Genomic DNA, 9,233 nt, shown 5'->3' on the forward strand with positions numbered 1-9,233 from the left:
TCTCCTTGGTAATTAATGTGGAGACTTTTGAACTGGATGAATTTAATATACAATAACTATTCTGGAAATGAAAACTAGCAACAACTTTTTCACACATCTCTTCCAAGGTAGAGGCAAGACTGACATGTCAGTTAAGAGTTATTTCTGCTGTGTGGGACAGTATATAGTGGCTTAACAAAAACGTTTATTTTTTGCACACAACGGGCAGCCTGGTGGTGGGAAGTTTTTTTTTTTTTTTTTTTTTGCTGTACGCGGGCCTCTCACTGCTGTGGCCTCTCCCGTTGCGGAGCACAGGCTCCGGACACACAGGCTCCACGGCCATGGCTCACGGGCCCAGCCGCTGCGCGGCATGTGGGATCTTCCGGGATAGGGGCACGAACCCGTGTCCCCTGCATCGGCAGGCGGACTCTCAACCACTGCGCCACCAGGGAAGCCCAATGGTGGGAAGTTTTATTGGGGAAGTGTCTTCATGATGCTGTTACTCTCCTGGATTGTTTTATCTTCCTGGTGGTGCACCCTCCTCCATGGAAGAATATTTTTCTTCATTTTGTCATCTAATCACAAAATGGCTGAGGTGTCCTCATCACACCGTCTGCTTTGCAAGCAAAAAGAAAAAGGAAAGAAAACAGGAAGGGCTGGCACTTATATCAGAAAGAGCAAAGCTTACCTGGAAAGCCTCAACTTCTACCTTATGGCCACAGCTGTGTAGCTTGAACACTCCTTAGCTGTAAGGGAGTCTAAGGAGTTGAATGTTTTCAACTGGGCATATTGCCATCATGAATAAAATCAGGTTTTCTCAGGAGGAAGGAGAAAGGGATGTTTGATACTCACTAGTAGTTTTCTATTGGGACCTTTCTGCTCATGCAGGAGAGATCACTGCCTACCACTATGTCAATATTTCCATCCATGCCCCGAGAGTTACAGACAGGCAAAGCAGTTGTGAGCTCACAGGGTATCTTTGAGAATTTGAAAAAGGTGGATGTGCTGAGGAAATGCAGCCCTATGTAGGAGCACATGCCTTGGTGAATGGCGTGTGACTTACATTTCAGCCTCCACTTACCTGTTTGTAAAGATAACTGTGTATAGGGAACAACCTGCACAGCTGCATAAAGGGCCACGAGGGACAGGACAGAGGTAAAGTAGAAGGAGGGGATTAGTGATTGATCTTAGCTTCTTTGACAGAGATACACTAAGTTCTATCTGCTCTGCCCTTCTTTCTTTTGGAATCAAAGTTAACCATGTTCAACAATTACTACAGGTTTGTAGAAACTGTGAAGCAGATGTATGAAATATTTTTCAGTCTTAATGAAATTTTCCTGGTAGCTTGTAAACTTTTGATAGCTGATTACAAAAAGGGAAGGAAAATCTACTTCCTGGGGATATTTAAGCAAAACCTTAAGTCATCACAAAGAGCTGTGGGTGAGTAGGTTATTAAACACATGTGAAGAGTTATAATAATTATTACAGAAGCATATGAAAAGTATATCTCCACGAAATATTCTCTTGTGTATCTAGAAGGATGAAGCCAACAGTTTTGAAAGGGAGAATACTGAGGCTATTATCATCCGTCCTTCACTGTCCTTCTGCTGGATTTAGGATCCTTTTTCCCCTCAGTGTAGAATAATTTAACAATCCCAAAAGGAAGCACACATGATATCTCTCAGCTATTGTTGTATTTACTCCATGTCTCTTGTTTCATGATAAAGATGCTGTTGCCATCATTCTGAATGTGATGGTGTTTGCAGAACATAAGATATGATCCCTTTTTAAATAGAATGCTTGCCAATCATCCTTAACTGTTTTCTCTTAAGGTACTTTGTCTTTTAGGCAGGGTTATCAAGAGAAGGCTCAGCTCTTTCTTCGAAGTTGTCAGATCTTATAATACCTCATTACTCCTTGCTCTGTCCTCAATTCAGCTCTGGATATTTTGCCCCCACCCCTTTTTTTTATTTAAAGAAGTTTAACAATTAGAATACATTCTGTGTAAAGAAATAGTCTAGTCTTCTAGCTGCCTACTTTATCTTATTTAAATCACCTATTTATTAAGGCATCAGAGGAGAGACTTTAAGAAATCACCTGGTTCAGCCCTTATCCCACTTCTCTCATTTGCCAAACAATTGAAATCTGATAGCCACTTTCCTTGTTAATTTTTTAAAATTAATTAATTAATTAATTTTATTTTTGGCTGTGTTAGGTCTTTGTTGCTGTGCATGGGCTTTCTCTAGTTGCAGTGAGCGGGGACTACACTTCATTGCAGTGCACAGGCTTCTCATTGCGGTGGCTTCTCTTGTTGTGGAGCACAGGCTCTAAGTGTGTGGGCTTCAGTAGTTGTAGCACATGGGCTCAGTAATTGTGGCTTGGGGGCTCTAGAGCGCAGACTCAGTAGTTGTGGTACACGGGCTTAATTGCTCTGTGGCATGTGGGATCTTCCCGGACCAGGGCTCCAACCCGTGTCCCCTGCATTGGCAGGAAAATTCTTAACCACTGTGCCACCAGGGAAGTCCTTTGTTAAAGTTTTTACACAGTCCATAAGCTTTCTTGCTATCATTTTGTATTAATCATCCTTATGTACAAAATTTTCCATATGTCCATTCACTCATTCATTCATTAATTTCTAGTTTTATTGTATTGTATTCAGAAAGTGCTGTTTGTAGCAATTCTACTTTATGGAACTTATGAATGCTTTCTTTGTGATCTAATATGAGATTGATCTTAGTGAATGTTCCTTATGAACTTGAGATGAGGATATGCTCTTAATTATTAGAATGTAAATTTCAATATACTTTCACATGAAATATGAAATCTACTAGTAGATTTCATATAAAATCTACTTTATTATGTTGTTATTGTCCATATCTTTTGTTATTTTTGGCCCACTTGGTCTGTTTTGACTGAAAGTTGTGTGTAAATTCTCCTAGTGTAAGTTTTTCTCCCAATGTCTCTTTGAATCTCTTGTGTTTCTGCTTTACAAAGTGGTTGTTATATTGTGTGATAGACAGATATTTACAATGTTAGGTATTCATAGTGAATTGTTTTCAGCATTGTTTTCAGTTGGTTTTCAGCATTAAACAGTTTCCTTGTCAGGTTTAATGCTTTTTGGCTTGGATTCTGACTTGGTTTACTTGATATAGATATTGAAACTCCAGTTTTCTTATTGTTTCCATTCGACTGGTATAACATTAATTTTTGCTTTATTTTCAGCCTCTCTGAATCACTTTGTTTTAGGTATGTCTCTTGCACACAACATATAATTATTGCCTTGTGAGACAAATCGAGATGTTTTTCTTTTACTAGGTAAGTTCATTCTCATTTATTGATATGACTGATATTTTTGAACCTGACTATCATATCATTTTATATTATACATTGCTATATCATGTTTACCTTTTTTCTTTCTCTACAAAATGTGTTTCCTTTTCTTTTCTTAAACATTATTTTCTCTTTAATGAAGCTTTATATTTTTGTTCCAGGAGTTTTACACTTTATACTTTTTAATGCCCTTTATCAAGTTTTCTTAATATGACCATTAAGTGTCTGGGTTATTGATATTTAGTGTCAGTTTTTAGTGACACCTATGTATTGCCTATCAATACATCAATGCATCTCTATATTTCTTGGACAAGTGTGGTGGTTTGGGATGCTTATGTGATTATAGTTTAAGGACACTTCATGTCAGAGTAAATGATTGCAGTCTCTTTAGTGGATGACTTTTTCTTTTTTGTTCAATTAGGAGAAGTTTGTTTACCTTGAAATTTCTGCTTTACTTCTGTTTTGAGGGATTGTAAAACTTCTCCTCTTGCTTCTTTTATACTTAACCACACAAAAGTGTCTCTCCCTTCCTTTTTACCTTTGTTTCCCCAGAAGTATCACCTTCCCAAGACTGCCTCCTCATGTATGTATTTAAATCCCTTTTCTGTAGTCAGTGTTCTGAAGGACCAGAACTCTTCTTCAGTAGTTTTGCATGTAAGGAAGACTTCCCCTTTCTGGGAGATTTTGACTCAATCTTTTGTTCTCTAGCACAGTTTTTCTAGACCTCTGGGCCTCTCTGCAAAGACTTGCATCAGGGGCTTGATAAATAGGTATGTTATCTTGCTTTATTAAATTTACAAGTAATTTTGAGTTTGTTATATGGAAAGAAAGGGAGTTGTGTGGCTCATCTGTATAGTTTTGGAGGATGGCTAGAGAGATTTGGATTTAGACAACTGTGAAGCTACATGGAGGTCCTCTGTTGTCCCTGGTTTATAGATGAGACAACCAAGACTTAGTGAGTTCGGGTGATTACCACAACACAGCTTAAATGTCACATGTCCACTTAACCACTATCTATACTGCTTCTGAAATTACAAATATAGTTTAATTTGCAGTGCATCCAACCAATGTATGTTATTCACAGCAATTACCCCAAGAAACAAAACTGACATTGTAGCAGAATAGCATATCAAAGTGGTCAAGCTACTTAGGAAACAGCTTTAAAATGAGACAGTCCAAACCTTAGGACTTGGGGAGAATAAGTGAGTAAGGTCAGAATGGACAGATAAACTGTGAAAATATGCAATGTGAAATGGACCAAAGTACACAATGAGAGAAATCTAACTTCAGGATCAATAAAGAAGTAGAAAAAGTCGTGGATTTAGGAAGGTGTCATTCGTTTTCAGGAAGGGAAATCAGCATAAGCATTAGCTTATGTCCAGGATAAGCACAGTTAGGGAAATAAATTTGTACTTTCCTGAAACCATAAACCAAATAAAATTAATGTGATATAACCAATCTTTTGAATAATCCTCACCATTATTCTCCTTTAAAAATTAATATTTGCTATTTGTTTGGGTACCTGGGATCTTAAACTGAAAATGGCAAGATGTATTTTCAAAGAGTGGTCACTTTCAAATGTTTGAGGGATGGAAAAATGAAGCTGCATAGAGCACAGATAATTATCACCTGAAGGCTCAAAAGGAAGTGGATCTGTGAACATGCAGAAAGATAAGTGCCTTTGAAAGAACTAAATGTTCCCAACGATACATTGTGTTTCTATGCTTCATATTGATTCTGAGAAATGGCAGGTCCAATCTGCGGATTTAGGGGGTGCTTAATATGAAATAAGTGAGAGCTCAGCAAGTTTCTCAAGAAACCTTGTTCTTCTCAGATATTCAGAGACTATGGAAACCTACATCTGCCTAATGCCAGCTTGGTATGTTTCTGGCAAACAGGCCTAAGGTTTTGATGTTATGGTTATTGTTTGTTACTTTCATATTCTTCTTGGGGGAAATGTGACCTTGTGGAGTAAGCAAACAGCCAGAATTCTGTGACCTTTAGGCTGTCTTGTGTTTGAATGCTTTATTTTGTATTAAAAATTGTTTCTTCTATGCATATTTCTAAAATTAATGGATGCCTCATTCATAAAGAAGAGAGATTCAGTTTCTTGGTGGATAAATCTAATTCTAGAGAACATAAGCAATATTTCACATTATATTCTTACTCAAAGGAGGGCACCAGATTTTGCTGAGAGATATACAGAAAATGTATTGAAATTTAGAGACAACATTTCCTTGCTATTTATGGTGAAATAAGCTGTTTGCAGCATATAGTCGTCTACTTCATTTGACATTGTTGATTGCTCTCTCCATCTTGAAATTCTCCTCTTTTTCATACTTTGATGACTTTTCTCTCTCTTTTCCCTCCCTGGAATAAAATGGTGAATTTATTTTTATTTTATATTTTACATTGTATTTTGATAAAATACATTTAACATAGTATTTACCATCTTAACCATTTTAAGTGTACATACAATTCAGTGGTATTAAGTACATATATAATGTTGTGTAACCATCACTACCCTTCCTCTCCAGAACTCTTTTCATCTTTTAAGACTGAAATGCTATACCTGTTAAACAGTAACTCCCTGTTTCTCCCTGCTCCCAGTCCTCGGCAACCACCATTTACTTCCTGTATCTATGATTTTGACTACTCTAGGTACCTCATGTAGATGAAATCATACAGTATTTGTCTCTATGTGACCTACTTATTTCACTTAGCATAACGTCCTCAAGGTTTATCTATGTTGTAGCATATGTCAGAATTTCCTTCCTTTTTAAGGCCAAATAATATTCCATTGTACAGACAGGTTGGGGGAACAGATAGTTAGGGAGTTTGGGATTGACATGTACACACTACTACATTTAAAATGGATAACCAACAAGGACCTACTCTATAGCACAGGAACTCTGCTCAATAGTATGTTAACAACCTAAATGGGAAAAGAATTTGAAGAAGAATAGATACATGTATAGGTATAATTGAATCACTTTGCTGTACACCTGAAACTATCAAAACATTGTTAATCAACTATACTCCAATATAAAATAATAAGTTAAAAAAAATTCCATTGTATGCATATACCACATTCTAATCCATTCACCTGTCTGTGGACATTTAGGTTGCTTCCACATTTTAGCTCCTAGGGATAATGCTTCAGAACATGGGTGGACAAATGTCTCTTTAGGACTTTGCTTTCTGTTCTTTTGTATATACACCCAGAAATGGAACTGCTGGATCATATGGTAATTTTATTTTTAAGTTTTTGAAGAACTGCCATATTATTTTCCATGTGACTGTACCACTTCACTTTCCCACCAATAGTGTGTAAGTTTTCCAATTTCTCCACATCCTCAACAAAACTTATTTTCTGTTTTATGATATTTTTTAATATGTGTGAAGTGTTGTCTCACTGTGTTTTTTATTTGCAGTTCCCTAATGATTAGTCATATTGAGCAACTTTTTATATGCTACTTAGCCATTTATATACCTTCTTTGGAGAAATGTCTGTTTAAGTCCCTTGCTCATTTTTGAATTGAGTTGTTTGTTTGTTGTTGTTGAGATTTAGGAGTTCTCTATATAGCCTTGATATTCCAGTTTTTCTCTTTTGTGAGCATTTCTTCCTCCCTCCGTTCTTTAAATGAGTATTTCTCTCTAAGTGTGGTCTGCAAACTATGTAATCAGAATCACTTGGGATATGTGTTTGGGATACACCATCTCTGAATCCACCACTCTATCTGTTGAATCAGTCACTAAACTAGGGTCCCTGGATGATACATTTTAACCAGCTTTCTGAGTAGAACTTCACAAATATTAAAATTTGAGAACATTTCCTTACATGTCAGCCCTTTCCAGGGTTTCATTTCCAGTTCACTGTTCTCAATCTCATGGTTTAAGTACCACCTACTGATATGCTGACAACTTTCAAAGGTATCATTTTCAGTCCTGATCATTTATTTTCATATATCCAGCAGACCCAGACACCTCAAAGCCAATACATGTAAAAGTGAACTTATTATCTTACTCCATAAACCAGCTCCTTCATCTGTAGTCTCCATCGGTAGCACCATCATCCGTCATCTATCATCTAGTCATTGAAGTTGAAAACTTGAAAGTTAGAAAATTGGAAACAAACTTTATTTCCCATTCTCCTTTCCCCCTCTCCTCAACCAGTCAATCAATGCCTTCAACAGATTTTACCTTCAAGTATTTCCCAAACTTTTTCCTGCTTCCCTGATACAAATATCATAGATACAATTAAGTTCTTCACCATATCTCTGCTGGGCTCTCTCCTCTCTCTTCTTTTTAAACCATCTCCCTTACAGACTTCAGTTTGGCTTATCTAAATGCAAAGTGTATCAGCTCAAGTCCCAGCAGGAAACAATGGACATCTTCAAGATAAGATTAATTCAAGGAAGCTTTATTCACAAAGAGATTATGTCCACAGGTTTGGGTGTAGGACAACTACAACGGATGGTGTAATAGTCTGGCCAAGCTGTTACCACTTCTACATCCGATGGGATGACGTGAGGGAGTGGCTACTGGAACACAGAAAAATAAAGTGGGTAGAGCTGGCTGATTTGAAAAAAACAGAGATCTTTGATTACTCAAGGGACATCCCAGACCAAAGTTTGTTCATATCACACCAGATAAATACCACGTCCTAACTCCCACCCTCCCTCTAATCTTTGACTGGGGACCCTGTTGGGAAACCCAACTAGATATCAGAAGGCATGAGAACCTCTTGATGTAATCTGTAGCAGTTAGTCTCCAAAGGCAGAGCACAGAATTGAAACAAGTGGAGAATGGCTCTTGAAGTGTAGTGGAACAATCCAGCACACAGATCTTACAACATAGCTCCATTGCTTATAAGTATTTGGACTCTCCCATCTCCTATTAGCTAAATTTCTGTTCTTTAAAATGAAACACAGGGAGGGGGAAGGGTAAGCTGGGACAAAGTGAGAGAGTGACATGGACCATATATACACTACCAAATGTAAAATAGATAGCTAGTGGGAAGCAACCACATAGCACAGGGAGATCAGCTCGGTACTTTTTGACCACATAGAGAGGTGGGATAGGGAGGGTGGGAGAGAGATGCAAGAGGGAGGAGATATGGGGATGTGTGTATATGTATAGCTGATTCACTTTGTTATAAAGCAAAAGCTAACACACAATTGTGGAGCAATTATACTCCAATAAAGATGTTAAAAAAAAAAAGAAACACAAAATATTTTTATTGCTCCATTGCCTCTTTGTCTGGCAGTCTCTGCCTTGCTTATCATGTTAGAAATGCAAGTTGCTTGTGGTTCCATATTTAGCTCTTAGTATTTTTTACCTCCATGTTTTTGTTGAGACCTTTCCTTCTAGAAGAAGTGCTCTCTTCCTCTTTCCAATTTCTCCCAAGAAACGGCTCAGTCACATCTCTGATTAACATCCCTCTTCTTATTTTTTTACAAACATCCTGACTTGGCTAGTTAGTGGTTCTCAGTATTGTCTGAATCTAACATTGCTCTTACCTCATTGTTTCATTATTATCTGTTTATGTGTTTGACTCCCCAAACAGACTCTGAATTCCTTAAATAAAGAAATAACATCTTATATATGCTTATAGTCCCGGGGCTAAGCCCAGTGCCTATTTGTTGAAAGAAAAAAAGAGTTAGTAATTTCTTCCTGTCTCTTCTCTCTTGCTGTACATACACTAATAGTCAAAGGGATCGCTTTCAGATTTCTAAAAAATGGTGTGCATCTAAGTACCTCTCAGTGGGGCTGCAGCCAGAATTAATATTGAAGTGGTAAGTAATGGCCAATTTTGTTTCCTCTGTAATGGAAATTGATGGAAGGAAGGTTCACTGTGTATAATTAGATTGATTTTAGTTTTACCATTTTTATATCCAGACAGTTCTTAAAAGTGATTGTTG

This window comes from Mesoplodon bidens (genome assembly GCF_964165515.1).
Source record: "Mesoplodon bidens genome assembly, chromosome: 1".
Classification (NCBI taxonomy): domain Eukaryota; kingdom Metazoa; phylum Chordata; class Mammalia; order Artiodactyla; family Ziphiidae; genus Mesoplodon; species Mesoplodon bidens.